General features: G+C 39.1%; 1 protein-coding gene across 1 annotated transcript in view; it reads right to left on the bottom strand.

Moving 5' to 3' along the window:
- The window catches only part of Cngl (Cyclic nucleotide-gated ion channel-like), a 327,720-nt gene extending 305,956 nt beyond the window's left edge, over nucleotides 1-21,764 (bottom strand). Inside the window, exons 1-2 of the mRNA XM_072301180.1 lie at nucleotides 21,487-21,764; nucleotides 18,502-18,766 (exon numbers count right to left, since the gene is read on the bottom strand). The gene's annotated coding sequence lies outside the window, so the exon portion shown is untranslated. The remainder of the gene's footprint in view (nucleotides 1-18,501; nucleotides 18,767-21,486) is intronic.
- Between the last annotated feature and the right edge of the window lie 928 nt (nucleotides 21,765-22,692).

Consider the following 22,692-nt stretch of genomic DNA (forward strand, 5'->3'; position numbering starts at 1 on the left):
AAACATCTATTCTCTCTTCGGTTGTGTTGACACTTAATTTTTTTTTTTAATTTCACGGGTAATACTTATCTTAGGATGTATTTATAGACCTTTATCTTAATTTTGTATGTGTCGGCCTCATAAAACTCGCGGAGCACGTGTTTCAAGCGAACCTCGGGTCAATGTGACCCGGTTTTGGCATCTAAAGGTTAGGGATAGAGTAAAAAAATCATCTTTACTCGATGAAAAAGCCACACTTATGAAAGAGAAGAAAACTAAAGAAACAATGAAAAAAAACACGCTGAATTGTTTTGACGGAAACTTAATCGGTCTCGATAAAGAGAAGAGTAAACTTATTACCCTCAGGAGCACACTTTGTGTTTTTCAGTAGTTAGCACCACCTCTTTCCCTTCAGTAAGTGCGAATGTTGATTTTCTACGAGAAGATTGAGCAACACCCCTTAAAACCGCTTTCTAAGCGTAATGTTCGGGGGACTGAATGGTGCGCAGAGGAAGTCCCTGAGGCAGTCTAAACTTCGGAAATGATACTTGAGATGAGAGCTCATACTTTAATTTATCTCCCTCTGCCCCGCCCTTAGGAACACGGCAAGCTTGGCACAAAATTGAACTGTAAACGCATGTCGCATGATGAAGCCGACGGTTTCAAGGATGTGCCTCACTTATATTTCTTCATAAATGAGCCGTTGAGCCGGATAATTTTTGCGATCAACACGTCAGTTTTACACTCTATTTGGAGAAAGTCTCTTAGATCTAGAGTCTAGACCCGTAGAAAATTTGACGAGAAATAATACTCTTAATTTAATCAGATTTTTGCTTGAATCAACAAGAAATCCGGTTGAATTGAGAGGCTTTGCTCTCAAATCAAGCAAATATCCGATCGAATCAAGAGTATTTTTCCTGGTCTTTGTTAAGAGTCTGGACTCAAAATCCAAGAAACTATTTTCCATTGTATATAACTTCACCCATGCTTTTTTGCTTAATCTCAACGAATAATGTTTTCATTATTCTAAAAGATTTCCTTTCATATGCTACTCAGCTCCTTTGAAACAAAATATCGACAAGCGACTTTGAAAGATAGAAAACATCTGATGCGATTGTCAAAATAAATTCCAACGACTATAACGACAGGTCAGAGTAGAAACATTTTTTTTTTTTATTTTTTATTTATCTTTTTATAAAGTCAAAAGGACCGTGGAAAAGACCGGAAGTCAAGATAATCCTTTCAAGCTTCTCATTGTTACATCAAACCGGAAATCAGCATTCGCCGACCTATGTACGTCCTCATTAAATTGCAGAAGTCACCCGAAGAAATAATTAAATACGAGCTGAAAAGACACGAGGTTCTTCCTTTCAACCCGTATTCGGCATCTCGGACTAAAGATCTGTCTTGAACAAACGCATGTAAACATTCTCGACGCTTTTAATGAAGAAAGATTAGAAGCTCAACATAATTTGACTGAGAAAAATATTACACCCTCTGACTCAGCTGCTGCATACATTTCCCTTCCATTGATGCCAGTTCAGACGGTTTAATGTTGAATTTCCCTTAGGTTATTCCATACATCTGTATAAAATGTTGAGTGCAGTTTGCGGAAAATAAAAGGCGACTTTCTTCAGAAAATGAAATTGCAACAAAAATGCTGAAAAAGGTCCATAATTGGACGTAATTCTGTCAAACGGAACTATGTGCATTATGACGTGAGCCCTGTTATGCATGTATTCTTATGGGTCTCAGGGCTCATGGCTTAATGCACATATGTAATTCCGTTTGATAGAAATACGTCCAATTATCATTCCTATGGATCATTGTAAATAGATGTAGCAGGTTTTAACATATACCGTGGCATTATAGTATCAGCATGTGAATAGCCTTAATTAGTTACCAACCAGTCTAATTTTATCAGGAAGTTTTTCGGTGCATGTAGAATGCCTAAACGCATGGTAAATTGAATGAGAAATATCCGAACATCTTAGTTGTTTCGAATGCACCGCACTCGATTTGAGGAATTATACGTACATATTGAGATGGTGAATCATTTCTGGTTTGGTAAACGCGAATATAATATCCAAAACGCGGGTAATTGTGTAGATTGCCGCCTTAATGTTCATGCATCCTAAGAGAAAAATCAGAAATGAGCCTGCAAATTGATGAACTTAAACTTCTGACATTTCATAAAACCGTAAGAACTTAGCATGTAAATTGACTGACTTGAGGCTCAGACAAGTCGTAAGTAGGCAGGAAATTAAGTGACGTAGAGTAATGAATACGAAAAGGACGATGGAAACAGCTGATTACGGCAGTGTTTAAACTAACTCCGGTAACTGCAGTGAAACAGCGTGGGAACTCTACCGTAGAGTAAGGATAATGAATGAACAAATCTTAGCTTGTGCTTTCGAAGAGAATGTAAGAGGCAAGTGCTGCCCTATTTCACCCTTTTGACGTTAATACATCATACATCCGTGATTGTTAACGTTCTCCAATTCGATTAGGGCCCTCTTGACGACGCAACGCCACCGCCCGATTCATATAATTGCTCCGATTTACGTAAGCGAATTCATGGAAAATACCAAGATAAAATAACGAAAATCTAAGGATAATAATGTAGTTTGTTTTTCTCTCACAAAATAGTATTATTGACAATATTCAAATTGACAAAAATAAAGCCACCACTCCCTCTGACATATTTGGAACTAAGCGTAAAATCGTGTGTGGGAATAAAAATTACCGTGTTGAATATGAGCTAGGGTTAAATGTAAATAAGCTATAATAAAATTCTCAGAATGAACTAAATTTAAAGGAAATTATATTAATATAATTATAAATTATAAAGCTGGAAAGGATAAAGCTTCCACCCCTCCTGCGCACTCTGGCTGAATCTCCGCATCAATAACATATGTGCACATTTAAATCCGAAGGGAAGAACCTAGATCGGAGGACACAGCTTTCATATTGCTCCTTTATTTTCATCCAAGGCCTTTTAATTTTGACAGATGGATGGCGATAACCGGTAAAATTTTGCCTCGAAAATATATCTCTACTATCGATTTTCTGAGTCATTTTTAACCAGCCTTGGCCTAATTCCTACCGAGCTTTCCTTTTTAAGGGATATATTTCATTCCCTCCCCACGAGGACCATATAATGCACAGTGTTGCAACACTGGGCTCTGCTGAAATCGAGCGAGACCCCGTTTGTCTGCTCGTGTGTGTAGTTCGGGTGGCATAATCCTCCCCAGTGAGGCGCAATTTTGCGTGCGTGGCCCTTTGAACCTTAGAAACCGCAATCAAATGAGCGAAACTTCTTTGAAGTTCGTCGAGTGAGCTTTCTCTTTCGGCACCTCCCTCTTTCCGCCGAGTTCCGAGCTCGGATTTCCCGTCTTGGCCCGTGTAAAAATTTTTATTTGAACACCGCGTCTTCAGAGTCCCATTGTGGTGACTGTCTAAATTTAAGGAGCAAATATTCACTTAGGGTGTTACGGAACTTGTCCTTGAGTTAAAATGCCTTTGGCTTTGTAAAAAATACTTCTGAATTCAACTTCAAGTCTTGGTGGACAACGCTTTTCATTCACAAGGATAAGTCATTTTCCTCTTCTTCTTCTTCTTTTTATGTGTGTATGTGTCTGTCGCACTAGGTGGTTTTAAAATTTCCAAGGAAACACCCATATCCGTAGAGACATTTTGCCTAACAATAAAACTGCACAAGAACAATTTGGAAGGATAAGTCATATGACAAAGAAATGACAGCAGTGTACATTCTTTCTCTTCGAAACATATCTGTAAAGCATAATTTTCAAGATGATAGTGCTAACTACTCAATTTATCGACAATTCGATTAATTTAGATTAAACTTACAATTAGCCTTAAAATTATTTTAAGAAAGAATTCGTTGATTTAGCGGTGATACCATTCATTTAAAATATCAATATTTCTGCCCAGTGAAGAAACATGACATAAATCTTAAATTAAACGTATTAAAGAGACACATTTAATTCAAATACGTCGATGCAATAAAATCATTATCATTGGAAGTCTATATTTTTCTACAATTTGAAACATTGATACAATGAATCATTAATATCTCCGTTATTAATGCGGTTAAATAAAAGATTGATATATTCATGTAAAATACGCTGGAAATAATAATAATTGAAATACATGATTGATATTACAGTTGTGGTCGTGTTTATAGTGCTTATAATTGAAATGTAAAATATGTACAAAGGTTATACCGCGCTGTACCTACCTCGCCTGTCCAACGTTCCATCACAAATACTGATCGAAATTTCCTCCAATGCATTTATATCCATTGTTAGAGCTTGCAACAACCTGCATCTCAGGGACGAGAAAATGTCAACACACGATTTCATCAGGGCCATTAACCGTTGAAGAACATGAATCTTACCTAAGAAATGTCACGTGTACAGGACCATATTATGAAGGCAAAGTTTGTCATATCATTAAAAGACTCACGCAAAAATAGTTTTTCTGGTAAATTTTACTTTTCTGGAAGAGTTTGCGTGTGTCCACAATTATATATGTAGTTTACTGTAGTAAATTTCTGTTTCTACAAGAGCCATCCTATGATCCAAAACGAAAGAAATTTTTATGATAATGCTTTGTTAGTTAACAGTTCAAAGCGACTGCCACTATATTTTGTCCTTCAAAATCATCAGAACTACTTAGGTTCTTCTTCATGATTGGCCGGGAGCACTGGGAGGCTTCATCACAGTCTGAATATCTGTGCTGCTCATGCGAGCCCATGCAGGCTAATAAGCCTGAATATAATAGAAAGAAGAACATTTTTTCCTAAATCGAACCACAGACTTCAATATTAATCGAACTATCGATTTTAAAGTTTTCATTAATGAGATTCAAACTTGTTTGTATCCATCACTCTCAGTCCTACACAAGATCAAAATTTCGCAAGGAGAGAGGAGTAATCTCATTGAACTCAACAATTTTATAAAATTTCCTTATAGATGGGAGGGAGAGGGCTTGGTCTGTAATGAGGCTAGAACTGTTTAGCAATGGCGTTGAAGAAGAAATTACATGTTCCAAACTAACTAATTGATTTTCAATAATTGTCTCCAACTATTTTACACTAGAAATATGAATACGATTAGCATGTGTTCAGAGTCCCTTGCTTACATACTTTTTATACGTTCAACACTTTGGAGAAAAGGCACCTCTAAAAAAGGAACTGGAATAAAAAGAGCTGGAGTTTATAGCTAGAGAGAGAATTCGCAGTCTGAATGGCAATGCATTTCCGTGAGCAAACAATTATAAAAATCAAAGGTGCGGTTGTCTTTGATGTGAACATTCTCTATTCTCTCATTTCCTATCGTTTGTGGTCGTTGATTGTTGGAAATAGCGCTTATTGACGATAGCGTCACTAAGAACAGTGGATCTCTCTTTGGTGCGATCACTTGATTTCTATCCTCTTATTTACATTTTCATCGAGGTCTCTTGAGTACACTATAGACTTGAGCGTTCGTGTTAAAATAAATAAGGAAGTCAGAGAGGAATCGTTTGGGTTTATTTAGGCGATTTTCTCATCAGTTCTTGTGTGGAGCGCAAAATATGCGAAGGGAGGGGGGGATAGGAACTTTAGGGTAGCTAAGCAGTGAGCTGCTTATTGATACCCGCCTCATATCTTAACGTCGTACTTGTGGTCAAAGTCATGTCATTCAAGGCCGTATTTTAAGATATTTCTAGAAGGAACAAAAAATTTTTCTCAATACAAGGACTGCTTAATTTTCCTCAGATTTTGACATTTTAGGTACGAAGAATTGACAAACTTTTGCGAACTTTAGCGATCTCGCTATTTTTGGTGAGACACGGGCGTGCAAATACTTTTTATCATCATATCAGACCAGAAGATTTTTTTTTTTTTTTTTTTTTTTTTGGTGCGTGTCAGTGGTGTTTATACATTACATTTGAGTTCATCTGCTCTGGCTCTTATTTCAAGGGCTTTGAGGGACCTTTTAAAGAGTTTTGATCTTTTGGATCGTGCTTCCTGACAAAACTCAACAGAGAGCTGGAGTATAATAGAAAAAGAATCTTGGGTAGTAACGAGTGAGGCAAAGTCTAAATTGTCTCCTCTTCAGCAAAGTATGCCCAAAAACAGCTTCACTGTAGCAACATATCTTTTCTAAGGAATGAACTCACAAATTGAAACGCGATGCTACTTTTCCTCGGCGAATCTAAGTCTGAAGAAGACTGTTGCGTGACAGAGCGCAGCGCTCGTCCTCAGAGAAATACGTCGAACTTTGAATTAAGGTCCTGAAGATATCAATACTTAATCAGTTGTCCTATCGAAGTGGGTACATAATTTCTCTTAACATGATTAAACAAGAAAAAAAGGAAACAATTTATTCGATTATGAATTTCTCAAAAGAAGAGGCACTTCCTTTCCACCCTGTAAAAATACTTGTGTTTTTTCCATCGTACTTATTTTGCATTATCAACAACATGGATCTATATATTTTGAAAAAGGAAAGAGTTTCTTCACTTTCAAGGATTGAACATCCTCTGAAAAAAAACTTGGACGTTATTCAATGATTTTTCTAGTTTCACTCAGCTCTTTCATTTCTTCCAAATTTTTCTTGTGCAGTTTTATTGTTAGGCAAAATTTCTCTACGGATCTGGGTGTTTCCTTGGAATTTTTAAAACCACCTTGTGCGACACACACAAGAAAAAGAGCCAAAAAAAGAACAACAAAAAGCCTTTGGAATTAGTCTACTCACCTCTCGTTAGCGTTGAAGCAACAGCTGGCTCAGAATCGGATCAAGTCTATACATTGGCGGATCCAGCAAATTGGCAACTCTGTTTTTCTCTATTTAAACCTATGGAAATGTATCGATTCTTAGAGGGGCCGGGTGCCCCGACCAGAATCGATTATTTCACATAAGTTTCAATGGAGAGAATCCGTTGTTGCCAAATTGCTGGATCCGCTCTTGAGTCTATATATAAATGACAGTCCGATTCTGTAAATCGTCGTAAATGAAGTGACCCTGTCGGCGAATCAACCATTTATGCTAAAGTTTATTTTATAAATCTAAAATCCAACGACAGTATTACTGTTAACACAAATTCCTGAGTAGCCACTAATATAACAGTTTAACTTAGAATTAAAGGTATGGCAAATTGAAAGATTCATAAGTTGGAGGGCTTACTTGCATCGTTACGTTGCAATCCCTTTGTAACGCAACTTTTTCAGAGCGTCACGTATTTTATGAACGGCCCCTGATCAGTTATTAATTCTGAAGTTTCTCAAGAATTGGAAAGTATTCTGCGTGAACTTTTGGTGAGTAAACATTGACAATGGAGCTACCAAATCAACTATATCGTTTGTGGTGTCCACTTATACTTTAATGTTTGAAGATGAACAAATTGATATCATTTCTTGAAGTTTTTTCAGAATTCCCTTCACATAGAGGAGAAAATTCACGGCAATTTTTAAGAATTGACGTTGATAAGTTCTCCATTGAAGAAGAGAGTACCTAGCACAAGAAGTTTGCGACGTCACCAACTGAAGATACGAGATCTGAACTGTGATCTCGGATGTGGTTTGGAAGTTTCACCGTCGCATCGCAAGCAAGCCAACTCAGTTTACTCTCAACCTCTCCTATATGTTTAACCATATCAATGAAATCATACTCCAAACGTGACAAAACAGTGGTGTCAAATGTTTCAATATTTTGGGCATGAAAGCCCAAAATTCCGTTTGGATAGATCTTCTTTTAGAACATATTTTTTGTACGACTTTTTTTTTCTTCGGCCTCTGAACAAGGAGCAATCGAAGCTACGCCTCCAGCAGCCGGAATTTTTGGCCTTTGAGCCCGGAACGGACGGTATGTCTATAAAGCCCGTGATTGCGGCTTCCACGGTCGGAGTTTTTTTTTTCCAGTGTACCATTCAGGTTGAATATGCACTAGAGTAACAAGTGAATTAGCTAGAACAAAATTGTCCGAATCAACTAGAACTAAAGGAAAGAAACAGATTAAAAATAGGAATGGCTATAGTCGACAAAAAGTTGCGCATCAAGTGGATAAGCAGCGGTCGTTGATTTTAGGGCGTGTAAATGCAAATAAGTCGGATCTGTTAACGCGAGGATTCCGATGTTTGCCGAAAGGTTAACAACAGAAACGCGGAGGACGATCGGTAACAATTAGCGGGGGGCTGAATCCGAAGCTCATCCCCGAATCCTAGCGATCCGAAGCACTTCACTCGCTCGGCCGTATTCTTTTACGAGCGCCGCGGCGCCGCGCCGCTCGAGTTTTCGAGCCGGAGAGGGCGGGCTCTCGTGACGACTCGGTCGCTCCTAACGACTCTGCTCCTGAAAAGTTCGATTGATTGTCCTCGCTATTATCTAACTTTTTCCGACCCCGCCCCACCCCCGCGCCCCGCACCCGCGGACGGGGGATATTACTTCGGGAACGGTAATTTTTATGCGCGTCATGCATTTCCGAAGTGCTGTCGGCAGGGGGACGAACGGACGGGTTGGATCTGTCAGAAACCGCGTTGGATCATCAGCATCCTTGACGTCATCGGCGTCGCGCCGTTGGCCTGGCGCGCGTTTCCACCGAAACGCTCCGGGAAAATGTTTTCACTGTGAAGTGGATCGGATTCAACGGAACCTATCCGTCGGGCGACTGGATTTCGTGTCAAGAGTGCCGATGGATGTTGTCACTTTTACGTTATTGGTTTATGAGATCACTAAACTGGAAAAAAAAACACATTGGATCTAGAGTCCAGACTCTTGGGAACATTGACAAGAAAAAGGACTCTTGATTCAATCAGATTTAAGCTTAAATCGAAAGGAAATCCGCTCAAATTAAGAGGCTTGGTTCTTGATTTAAGCAAAAATCCGATTGAATCAAGACTATTTTTTCTTGTCGATGTTTTCAAGAGTCTGGACTTTAGATCCAAGGTGTGTTTTTTTCCCAGTGCAGTCGCCTTTTTATACTGCCGTGCTAAGAAAACCCGCTAAGAGCATTCAAATTTTGCTACATTTCCTTTCAGAAAATATTTGTTTATAAGAAAATTATGCATGTTTTTCCTTGAAATTTTCAGATGTTTTAGATAATTACGAGCAAAATTCTCTGAAAACGGGAATAGAAATATTCTCAAATTTTTAGGACAATTTGTGATTTGTCGAAGAGAATTTGGCAACGTCTGATGGCTCATACGGCGTTTCTCCTTAGTACGGCAGCATAAATCTTAGGTTTTTTCTCGTGGATTAGTTTTTTGCTTCTGCAGCGTTTGAAAAGACGATTTTAAGGCATCAGAAATTTATCATGTATGACTAGTGAGACGACGACTTTGGCTTCTTTGACTAAGAACTCGGCTTTTCGTCGATCAAGAGTATGTTTACTTCTCAATCGTTCGAATATGATAAAAGAAATATTCTGAGTAAAGATACCCATAATTCGGTTTGATTTTTTTTTTTTTTTTTTTTTTTTTTTTTTTTTTTTTTTTTTTTTTTTTTTTTTTTTACCATTATTCGAACACACCATCCCATATTCAGCGCAAACTTTACCTTAACTTTTCTCCAATTTAAAAAAAATAGAGGCACTACAACGCGCATTGATGACGGCGCAGAGATACAACTATTCGTACTCGATGGATGTCCGTGTTGCGTCTCCAAATTTGAAGGCGCTATCGGTGCGAGGCGTGAGCTCTCAAGGCTCCGCTCTATTTTTTTTTTAATTGCTACTGTGCAAAATATTTAGCCTCGGGCGAATTCGTCACAATGAGGCGGCTGTCTCGATAAACAAGAGTCCAAAATTAAACGAAATCAATTGTATAACCTTTCTCAAAAATAGTTATTTAAACGGCAAAAATTTAGCGTCTTCAAATATTCATACGGAATTATTCCTTAGAGAAGGAGATCTGGTGAGCACGTTGGTTTAGCGGGGTAATATTCGTCATCTTCCGGCCAAAGTATCACAAGCACCATGTGATGTTGAAAAAAATTCCGCCGCCATTTTATTCTTTACAGAGAAATTGTGCAACGGAGCTGTCCAAAAATTTCACTGAATTTTCTTTGTGCTGCCGATAAAATTCCGTGAAATTCTCAAATAGGCTCAACTAGAAATTTCTCCGTAAAAATAAAATGGCGGCGGAAATTTTGAAACGTCGCACGGCGCTTGTCATACTTTGGCCGGAAGATGACGATGACGAGGTCCATTGGTCCATCGAAGGAGGAAAATCTATGCGCACTGCCGGGCACCGATAATTCAAATCAGCGCCTTGGCGGAGTAACAGAGTTGCAGGGCGATTCGCGAGGACTGCAAACTGCAATTCACCCCCGGGAACGGAGTGATGTATACCGGAAAGGAGGGGTTGAAACCAGTGGCGATGCTTAAGTGATCGATTATCGATATTTTCCCACTTTGAGGCCATGATAAAGAATCGATTATCAAGGTGTTCCTTGCAAACACCTTGTTTATCGATCCTTTTCCGAAAGTTTGATGGCAGTTAAATCGATACATCGCAAAGCACGCCACGCCGCTGGTTGGAAGTCGCGCGTCCGTAAACTTGCACTCGCCAATTTCGGCCAATTATTAATCGGGTATCCGGTGACCCGGAAGGTCTCTCGCTCACCTGACACCAAGGCCACAATTAGCCGTATTACCCCCGATTTGCATGCCAAGTGTGGTCTCCTGCGTCGTCGCTTAGTTTCTCATACTCTCTACTCTGCGGAACTTCCAAGCTATACAGGGCGATCCAGGGTTAAACGGCCAGACTGTAGGAGTCGAAACACCCCCAAACCCCCTCCTACAATTGGGATTTCGATTTGTTTAGATCATGTATGAATTCAGAACATAAAAATACAGGAAAAAGACGGTTTGTTTAAAAAAAAGTCGTCAAAATTCAGAAAACACGATTTACTTTCCGAATTTTTTTTTTTTTCTGGGGGGGGGGGGATGGGCGTAGCTCCGACTGGGGGCACTTTTGGAAAAACTTACGACAAAAAAGTCTTATTTTGACCCATAGAACGTGCTCCTGCAGTCTGGCCGTTTAACCCTGGATCACCCTGTAGAATATTTCCACCATCAAGTAATCAATATGAGCCGATCAAAACGGGACATCGATCCCATTGTCGAGTGCTGCCTATCGGAATTAAGAGGCGCCCTTACTTTTTGATCAACTTAAATGGAGCTCATGGATATGTGAGTAATTTGCAAATAAAGTAATTTTTCTTGCGTAAAATTTTACAAGAAACACGATAGTGCCACTGGCGTTTTCTTAAATGAACTCCAAAGCTCAAAAAAACCTCTCAAGGTTGAGGCTGTGATGAAGGGAATATCCCACGCTATCCTGAGACTCCACCTCTCACGACAGGGGACCTCTAATGGTCGAATCGTTCCAGTAGGACAAAATTTTGCAACTAGGAACTACTATTTCTAGCTCATTTTAGGAACAACATAAATGCCAGTTAGTAATCTATGCAGATAGATGCTTTTACAGATAGAAGTAGTAGTTCCTTACTGCAAAATGTAGTCCAATTGAGAGCAGTTACTTTCCACTCTCCAAGCACTCATGAGAACAAGATTAACGAGTAAATTTTATGGAATCTCTCCTCGCTGCTTCAAAAGCCTCGCAGATTGCAATTTATTTTTATGGATGAAGCATTTTTCATTTAAATTCTTTTGTCTTTGATTCAAAGGAATTCTTTGAGTAATTGAAAAATGTGCACTTCACATTCACAGGCGTGAAAACAAACACCCTTGCTTCCCAGAGATAGCAAAAACGAGGTAAATCATAATCGCATACACTGCTAGTTTACTGACAAATGGGCTATAAAATTATGGTACCTATAAAATAACTTCGGTTCCACGAAGAGGAATATCTATCCCGTTTTTTTACGGGGTAGAATCCCTGCGGAGTCATAATGCTTATTGTCACCAACCGGAGGCACAAACTATTGGAAAGCCATTTCAATTTTTTTATGAAGGTGCATCCGAAAGTTTGCGCATGTGAATGATCAATAAAGTCCGGCAGTGGCGTGGCGCGCTTTGCGATATATCGAATGATCTGTCATTTAACCTTATGTAAAAGGATCGATGAACAGGGTGTTCGCAACGAACACCTTAATAATCGATTCTTTACCATAGCCTCAAATGGAAAAATATCGATAATCGATCATTCACGCCACATCACTGGTCCGGAGAACATTACTTACTTCTTTCGTATACTCAACACTAGGTTTGATTCAATTGTGAGAAATAATTTCAGACATTTGAGTCGTTAAAAAAACCCCTAGATGTTTTTGCTTTTGGTTTTTGACAGTTATCATGGATTACTATCTGTGAAATTATATTGTTGTTCCATTGCATTTTTTGCGGTTTCTCCACAAGGTGGGAGTTTGAAGATTGATGCAATACTCTTTTAATTTTTACTTTTTTTTAGTGTTATCATAATCATTTTAGTGTGTTTGTGCACGGCCTGAATTTAGATTCACGATGTCTGCGCTGAATTAAAAATACCGTGAAGTTGTTGGAAAATCGGTGAAAATAATAGGGTACGTTTTTGAAGTATTGACCTGTCCATAAGTATGCCACAAGCAATGACGGTCTGCAAGGATGATCGTGAATTTAAGTCAATAATGCCACTACAACCATAAAAACCTTCTATACACATAAAGGCCATAAGCTTACTGACTTCAACGCATCAGAACTTACAGCCTGATTTTCGCCCAATACATTAAAGAAATATTTAAATGGGCAAGGTGATAATACAATACAGTGACTCAAAATCACCCAACATGGATTACGATCTTTTTTGCAGACCACTGCTACTGTTGCTCCGATGAAAAATGCAGAGTCAACACTCGAGGGTTGCAAAATTTCCGCCTGTAAAATATTTATTTTTCAGGAGAGTTTTTACTACTTTTCCTCGAATTTTTCAGATGAAATAGATCCGAACGCGAATTGAATTCTTGAAACATTGGAGGAAAAATACAAATTTTATCTAAAAAGTCGTAAGTTATCAAAGGAGATTTGGCAACATTTGAAGCCTCATACGGCACTCTCCTTTAGCACGGCAAACTAAACATATTTATAGATATAGATAATGCAATAATGTGTCATTCATCAATTTGATTTCAAATTTTCTTGCAATTCGATATAATATTGCAATATTGCAATATTACGATTCAATCGGGTTGTGAACAAAACCATTTAAGCCAAGTGTCACGTTTTCTACCAGACGACTAGAGACGATTTTAAAGTTCCGGCAAACCCGGATTTCGTGGAAATCGCAAATTTAACTAAGTAAAGAGCGACGGCAACTGTGGAGTGTCTAAGTCAGAGAAACAGTAAAAGCGAAGGACAGACGAAGCAACGTATAGCAGGTGATCCACGGTTGTCAAATCTCACACCAAATTTGCATGTTTCTCGTTGGAGGGATCCAGACGGTGGTATCAGGGATATCACGGCAGCCCTGGGTTAATCCCTAGCGGCGAAACGGTAAGAACATCTCTGGGAAGTTGAAGGAAAAGGCGGAGGGGTGGGGGCGGGAGATGAGGTAGGGGTGGGTTTGGAGGAGGGGGTGGGAACCAATTTGGAACCTCGGTTTCCGCCGAAAGAGTCCGGAGAGAAGCGTTTAATTAATTCCGATTTGTTTCCATGTGATTAAAAAAGGAGACCCGCGATCGGCAGGCAACCCTTGGCGCAAGTTGAGCTAATATTTCTCAGCCGGGCGCACTCCAAATTTGAGACGTCGCACAGTGGTTCGAGTCAATAGGAGAGGTCGGACAAAATTTGAAAACTTTAAACGCTTATAACTCCGTTCATACAAAACTTTGAGGTTCTAAAAATGGTTCCATTGGTTTCCTCGTGAAATTTTCTTCCAGGACCACCCCTTGAAACCTAAAATGTGACGATATGAACACCTAAATTTGCAGTTTTAGTCAAAACTTTCATGTCCGACTTCTCTAATGAACTCGTACCACTGTGCGTCGCCACCGGCAGCGTCTTTTCGGTGAAAACTACCGCAGACAAACTCTCGATTTGTTTTGCAGCTTAAGTTCCTTAATCTGTTCCTTTCACTCTCTTCCAGTGCGGTTGCATCCGCATCGCTGTTATCCTGTGCCTTTCACCGAATTCGAAGTGTTCAATAGCCATTTAGTGGTTGAACATAATTGGTCGGATAGGTTTAAAAAAGCTGAAAATAAAAGTTCAGGGCAAAATCAAGTGGTACGTATATTAATCAATTGGTTGTAAAGTTTGATGACACTGAACTGGACGGATTGGACCAGAGTTAGCCTGAGTGCATTGCATGTTGCCTAACTCCTTTGCATGATTCTTATTTAAGTTCCTTAATCTGTCCCTTTCACGCTTTCCCAGTGCGGTTGCATCTGAATCGCTGTTATCCTGTGCCTTTCACCGAATTAAGTGTTCAATAGACATTTAGTGGTTGAACATAATTGGTCGAATAGGTTTAAAAAAGCTGAAAATAAAAGTTCAGGGCAAAATCAAGTGGTGCGTATATTAATCAGGTGGTTGTAAAGTTTGATGACACTGAACTGGGCGGATTGGACCAGAGTTAGCCTGAGTGCATTGCATGTTGTCTAACTCCTTCGCATGATTCTTATTTAAGTTCCTTAATCTGTCCCTTTCACGCTTTCCCAGTGCGGTTGCATCGGAATCGCTGGTATCCTGTGCCTTTCACCGAATTAAGTGTTCAATAGACATTTAGTGGTTGAACATAATTGGTCGAATAGGTTTGAAAAAGCTGAAAATAAAAGTTCAGGGCAAAATCAAGTGGTACGTATATTAATCAGGTGGTTGTAAAGTTTGATGACACTGAACTGGACGGATTGGACGAGAGTTAGCCTGAGTACATTGCATGTTGCCTAGTTCCTTTGCATGGTTCATTTTTTAATCGCGAAGAGTAGGCTACATAATGCCGTATTAACACGCTCTGTAATACCTAGGATTAAACGAAAATATCCTTAAGCCATTTCAAGCTAGAGTTTGTATTATTTTTCTCTCGAAAAAATAAACTAAGCGAAAATTAATCAATGTGACGTAGTTTGACCGCAAGAATGATTAAAATCAGTCATCCAGTTGTAGAAAAATTTTCCATCAGGCACACGTGTGGTATAAGAAATCCTGAATTAATTTCTTTAATTTTGATTCGTAAATTTATGGTATAACGAGAAATTTTGATAAAAGTCAACAATGTTCTTAAGAGGGATAATGTTTAGGTAAACTTTCAATAAGATTCCTTTATGTAGAATAAAATGGCTTTGTATACCGTTTAATTCTGAAGTACCTAATTTGATATATAGGAGAGACGTTATAAAGCAACACATAGAATTCGAGTTCGGACAGAAGAATGAAAAAAGAAATGTCTAAAAATAGATTGAAGATTACTTACATCATCATTTATTCAAACAATTTTTGCACACGTTTGTGCAGAAAATTCAAATATATAAAAAGAGGAAGGTCATAAATTTAATTAGTTAAAATGTATTCTATAGGTAAAATTTAGCATGAATTGCAAGAATATTTGTGATAAAAAAACAATAAAAAAAGCTGAAATACCTAAACTCTCTTCTAACTGACGGAAGCAACAGAGAGAATTTCAAATAATTTCTTATCGATTTTGGAGCAACGCTCGCACGGGTAAAATCACCACAGCTAATTTAGCTCTCTCGAATTGATAGAGAAGCCCATAATCTTTTGCTAATCCTATGGCGTCCCATTCATCAACAAATGGATGTCTGACTGGGCAAAATTAAATGCTGAGGTCTTCTGGCGAGTGTATAAGATCTCTGTTGCCAAGTAGATTGCAAAACGATGCGCAAAGCAATTATGGTCGTGAAAGGGTCATTACGAATAATCGTACCAATCTAAAGTTTGAAATGAATCACATACTTCTACCTACCACATTTCTGTTAATTAATTAAAAGGGTTCGAAAGTTTTTTCTCTTAATTCACTTGCCTTGCCTTCTGTATCTTTCATTCCATGGAAAAAACATGTGACATGTGAGGAATCTTACAGTGTGTGATGGTTGATTCTGAGTGACCCTGGTAAAAATTGGCGATACGATCTGCGTTTCAAAATACCATAGGAGTTCTTATGGCCGACTAAAGAAGGCTATTGAAAATCATATAGCTGGCTGTAGAAAGCGAAGCAAATCATATAGCCGGGCCATGCGAAGCTATAAAAAAGTATACAGTCGGGCTATAGTTCCTATCGCCGGGCTTTACACTTTATCGCCATTGGCTATAAAGGGCTGTAAGAAATTGTGTAGAAATTCGTGTGCTTTGGAAATCATTAAGTTTGATGCGGAACTACCTTAATATTTACAAAACACACATTATATTTTCCTTTAAAACATATTGTTTTTTCATCAATTAAAATGAGATGGTCATACAGAGTGTGCAAACATTTCAAAATCATAAGTTGAAAAACGCTGACTCCGCGAGATTAAATATTAGAGCCTAATATAAAGCGGAGCGGCGACGCACTGGCGCCTACAAACCTAACAGGGATACTTCACGCATTGCGCAATGCGTAAAGTATCCCTGCTAGGTTTGTAGGCGCCAAGTAAAGTACGTTTAAAAAGTACGGAGCTTTCCTCGCAAAATAAATCAAGATACTACGGCACAAAAAGAGAGCGGTAGTCCAAAAACTAACTAAGTCCTAGTATCCGTATTTAGTAACGTTTAGCATAAACTTCATCGTCTGGCTGTTGCTAAATCGCCATCGGCTATAAAAGGCTATAAGAAATTGTACAGCCGGCTACAGAAGCTATTGGAAATCTTACAGCCGGCTTTAGGTCTATAGTATTTTGGAACACACATTCTACTGCCAATTTTTACCGGGGGTTTGAGAATCTTCCTTAAAAGAAAATTTTCCTTAAAGTACAATGAATGCATTAAAAATTTTCCAAGTCGAGTCATGAAATCGTGAAAAACTCGATTTTGACGAATATCTGACAGATGGGAATGATATCTCACTTTAGGACTCCTCATTCTCAAAAGCATGGCCCTCCCCCACCAACCTCATAAACTTTACTTTTAAGATTAAATTTTCCTTAAAGTTCCAATCTCGAAAGAGCTCCACGCGTCACTCGGCGCGGTATGCCAATAAATTTCAATTGATTAAATTACGAGAACTTGGCAACACAGCTAGCCACCCGTGATATCCCAAAAATGATTAATTGCACTCTTTGTTTAGGTACATGTGCTTGCATATACACTTTCGTTTAATGATGCCTTAAGCCGGCTTTGACTACATTATGTATCCATCATCTTTTTTCGAAAATTAACGCTCAAAATCATGCATGCGTCAAAATTCCCGAAATTTTCCCATTTACCCGGAACTATCCTGTCGTTTTGCCATTCTGTTGAAATTATATTATGCCGAAACTCAATTACCGAGGCCTTTTAGTTTGTACGATGCATGCGAACGTAGAAACATGGAAAATTGTTTAGCAATAATCTGGTTGGGTAAAACCTGATTTCTCATACGTCAAGCATGGAAGAGGAGACGATTGATGTTCTTGTAGAAATGGAGACGAACATTTTAGTAAATCAATTTATTTGAAACTAATGAAGAGTCTTATTTTGACCCCTCTATATCGCGCTCCTGCAACTTGGCGCGGCAACCGCACTGTGTTCAGCGCAATGCGTGAAGTATTCCTGCACTCTTGTAGGCGCTAATATGGGTTTTGCGACAACCAGCGACCGCACTGAGTAAGGCGCAATGCGTGAAGTATTCCTGCACTCTTGTAGGCGCTAATATGCTTTCCGCGCCGACCGGCGACCGCACTGTGTTTGGCGTAATGCGTGAAGTCTTCCTGCAGTCATGTAGGCGCTCATGTAAATTTTGCGCCGACCGGCGAGGCGATGTAACCTTAGATAACCCCCGTTTCATTTAACGATATTGGGTATACTTCAATTTCATGGCATTTTTCGTACTTTTTTTACAAATAGTTTCACTTTTAATGGTAAGAATAAATTTACCAACAAAACTAGACATTAGAGAATGAGTAGCTTTTCCCACGCAAAGTCAATAGGTTTGTCGCACGCAAGAAGTGCTGTGATTTGAGTTGACTCCAGGTTTCTCTATTGAACGAACGTGATACATACGAAGGGTTCAAACCCGCGTGTTTAAACCCGCAAGTCTCTGTCCTGAAAGTTTCCTGATCTCCCTCAGAAAATGAGGGAGATTTTTTATTGACCCGATACACGTGGATTTCAAGTCATGCACGACGAACTGTAAGCGGAACGTTAATGATACATTTCTGTTGTGCTTATTTTTGAGCTCGAGGACACACATTCAAAATTTCATTCAAACAAAATTTCAAGTGTCTTATTCTCGATGGTATTTCGTTTTATACTTTTAAATTATTTAATTAAGATTCAATAAAATTACTCTCGGGCTTTTTAAAAACTATATCCAACACCGAATGAAGCTTTACAGATGATTAACACTATAATACTTAATTTTAATCATATTTATAAATGGTTCTTAAATTACCTGTGTCGATGGCAGTCGAATAGGTAAGTTTTACGGCGGGACCATTCTAGCAGTATCCAGGATGAAGAATTAAACACACGAGCCACGAGAAGAAGAGAAACACTTAAAACTGTTTGGGGGAAACCACTGATTGAAAGTTCGAAATTCAGGAAAAAATTTGAGTCATGAAACTTGTCTCCCCCTTATTGCCCTTGGTTTACAATCAGTGTAGTATCCACTACATATCTTTGTTTACAAATTGTTCGCAAAATGTATGCAATGCGCGCTTTTGGAAAAAATCAAATAAGATGAATGGAAAAATAATTAAAAGTGATCATTGATGTGTGTTGAGTTATTGACATGAGAGTAAAAATTAAATGTGAAATAGGGCAGAAAAAGAAACAAGAAAAGATGAGGAAGGCTGTAAAATATCATGTGGAAGTGCTCATTAAAAGGTCTGAAAAAGAGGAGGGAAAATTAGAACTTTCAAAAACCATTGCAAAAATTGCAAGATGAATATCCAAGAACATAATTAAAAAGGCCTGAGGGAAAATCTTTGAAAGGAACTACCTTTTTCTTCCCGGTAAAAATATTTTACATATTGACCGTAAACTCCTGATTTAGATTGCGAAATTCCTAAATTTCTGCACATTTATACTCATATGAATTTTTCAAGAACATATCACTTGACATCTTGCCATAAAATTTTCAATGAATATCATTAAAATGAGAGGATAAAAGTCACATTCTTCATAATAATTCGTAGAAATACCATGCAATACCACCCCTCAAATTATGGCAGTAGCTGCGTTGCAGAGAGAGATACTTGCTATTCTAGCTTCAAGATGTCTATGACGAGCTCTTTCGTTCCATCGTCTAAGTGCTGATGAAAGAAGTAAATTTCAGAGGCCTGCTTGACGTTTTCATACTTTTACTCTCTGAAGAAGACTTCAATCGATTCTACTACCAGGACGCAGGACAAAACCTTTAATTGACCATTTTGATAAAATGAGGACCAAAAACATGATGTCTTTAGTACTTGTATTGTAGATAACGGAGCCTCTGATTGTAAAAGATGCACAGTCTACGTTTTCAGAAAATTAAGTTGGGGGTAGAATTTTGGTGAAATTTGTTATGTATTTTTTTGTTCGAACTCACTGTAGAAATTTTACAAGCCTCAAGCACAAGATAGTCGAATGAAACTTAGAATCTGAATTAATGATCTCCGAGAGATTCTGTAGAATATGTACTATAACAACATCCATTCTTAGCCGAGCAGGACATCGCACACATAAATCTACATAATGCATTTCCTTCAACAATGTCGATTCAATGTAAAACGCATGATTCCCTTACCAGTCAATTCACAAAAGTCTTGATGAGTTTGGTGTCTTATTATATGTTGAAGAAGAAATTTAAACTTGCGATTGCATTCAGAACCTATCAAACCTATATGTTTAAAACCTATCATTTGGATAAGTAAAAAGTATTATCAGGATGATCTGAAAAGAATTAAAAGAAAGAAAACAAGAATTTCTCCGGTGGATGAAAAAGGCGAACAGCACTTTATTGAGATTGAAAGAAATCGAGTTCAGAGTTAGAGTCTTAAGAGACTCATGAAAAGTTTATATCAAAATTTTAAAGCTGAACTTTCAATTTTTTCTGGTCAATCTTGTTGCTGAGTGTATTTTTAAAATAGATTTTGCTCAGAATCACCGATCCCGCAATTTTTCCTAAACAATGTCACTTACCTCCCAGGCTTTCATTTTAGCTACACCCCGCAGGTCAATTGTTGACGTCTTGAAATCGATCGAAAAATCTCACGGCAAAAAAGGTCAATTAACATGAGGTCAAACAGTCAGTGGCTTCAAGTGCAATTGCCATACTTTTGATCAGTTTGGCTCTAAGGCAGCCTGGCAGCTATTCAAATACTGAACTAAGGGAGAAAATCGATGGTGATTTTAACTGGAAGTACATCAAGCTTACGTGAGGGGCCATTCGGAAGAAGGGACTGAATCCATCTGTTGTTACTTGGATTATGTAACTTTACAGTTCTTCTACTCAAATACAGAAATACACTAGAAAAGGGTTTTTTTTTTCTTTTTTTACCGTTTGAAAATCTTTGTTTAATTTATAAACTATTTAACCTAGTTTTTACCCCTATATATTTTTTTAATTGGACCGTGTTAAGCAGAAAGGAACCAAGCCCCATTAGCTATCGCCAAATTTAACTGGGCAATTCAATTTTTAACAAGAGAACGTTTGTGTGGATTCCTTTGAAAATGTCCTTTGAATTTGCATCGTACTATGCAGAAATTTCACTGAAATTCGCACAAAAATCCGCACAATCGTTTTCATGTAGAAAACTAAACTGCCCAATTAGATTTGGCTACAGCTAATCTGCCGTGCTAAGCAAGGACGCCGTGAATCAATCAAGATTTTCCCTCGTTTTTTGGAACTACACTTTATAAAATAAAAACTGTTTTACACATGCACCTCAAATTTTCAGGTTAAGTTCTTGAAAGTATTTGAGAAAGAATTCTGGAAAAACATTTTCCCTAGGCACACAAGTTTTTCTGCTATGGTACATTGTTTCCAAAAAATGTAAAATGACGTTTACGGCGTTTGTGTTGCACGGCAGAATGTGCCTCAGTTCCCTCCTGCCGTGCTAAACAAGAACGCCGTAAATCCATCAAGATTTTCCCGCGTTTTCTGGAACTACACTTTATAAAATAAAAACTGTTTCACATATGGACCTCAAATTTTCAGGTTAAGTTTTTGAAAGTATTTGCGAAAGAATTCTGTAAAAACATTGTTGCAAGGAACACAGGTTTGTCTGCTTTCATACAATGTTTCCAAAAAAATGTAAAATGGCGTTTACGACGTTTTTGCGTTGCACGGCAGTAGTGTGGCTTGGTTCCCCTCTGCTTAACGCGGTCCAGTCGGCGGATTCGGCAGGTTTTAAAATCAGAGGCTCCGATATGAGGTGACAGAAGACCGGCTCACCGGGGCGATGAAAGGAAGACAAACAAGTGGTGAGAAAAGCGAACGGCATGCAGATATGGGGTTGTCGGGTCGACGCGTCAATGAGCGCGCGAACGGCGAGGCGAGACGCGGCTCAGCTCGGCGCGAAATTAATCCCCGGGGAACCTGGATCGGTCGGCCGCGAAGAAGAAAGGAAGAACGGTGAACACCACGTGCGCCGCGTGGAAACGCCACCGATCGGCATCGGCGAGCCACCGCGACCAGTTAGCGCCAAGCAACACTGAGCGCAGCGACGCCCGACACACGCCGAGGGGGCAAGATCCGCCACCCCCTCCCCCGCCGACAACGCGACTCGACGCGACGCGGGGTGCTTTTTCCGCCAACTGAGACTCCCGCGTTTTCCTGTCGTCCTCTGGCGGGGGGCTCCGTGCACATTTATTCACAGGGATCAACTCCGCGAATTTGGGATCCTTGGAAAACCCCTCGTTAGGACAGGTAGGGCCACTGCGTCTAGAATTACAGATGCACTGAAAGACTCGCACAGAGGGGTAAAAAATATCGGTCATAAAATATGAGGCGCTGAAAATTTGAAAGTCTGGAGCATGGATGTGTAGTGTGTTCGAATCCTAGCATAAAAGCTGCAGGTTTTACTTTTATGACGCGGGGTGGTTTTCCGCCAACTGAGACTCCCTCATTTTCCTGTCGTCCTGATGTGACGGGGGGCTCCGTGCACATTTATTCACAGGGATCAACTCCACGAATTTGGGATCCTTGGAAAACCCCTCGTTAGAACAGGTAGGGCCACTGCGTCTACCGCCATCAAAAGAGTACAGATGCACTAAAAGAACTCGCACAGAGGGGGAAAAAATGGACCGCGTTAAACAGAAGGGAACCAAGCCACATCAGCTATTGCCAAATTTAACTGGGCAATTTAATTTTTTACATGAAAACGGTTGTGCAGATTTTCATGCAAATGTCGGGGGATTTTCTCCACAGTGCGAAGCAAATTCCGTAAAATTTTCAAAAAAAATCCGCACAAACGTTTCCTCGTAAAAAATTAAAGTGCCCACTTAAATTTGGCAAAAGCTGATGTGGCTTGGTTCCTTTCTGTTAAACGCGGTCCAAATATCGGTCATAAAATATGAGGGGCTCAGAGGACAAGGCTCATAAGAGCAGGTTTTGTGACGCGGAGTGGTTTTTCCGCCAACTGAGACTCTAACGTTTTCC

The sequence above is a fragment of the Bemisia tabaci genome, chromosome 6 (genome assembly GCF_918797505.1).
Source record: "Bemisia tabaci chromosome 6, PGI_BMITA_v3".
Classification (NCBI taxonomy): Eukaryota; Metazoa; Arthropoda; class Insecta; order Hemiptera; family Aleyrodidae; genus Bemisia; species Bemisia tabaci.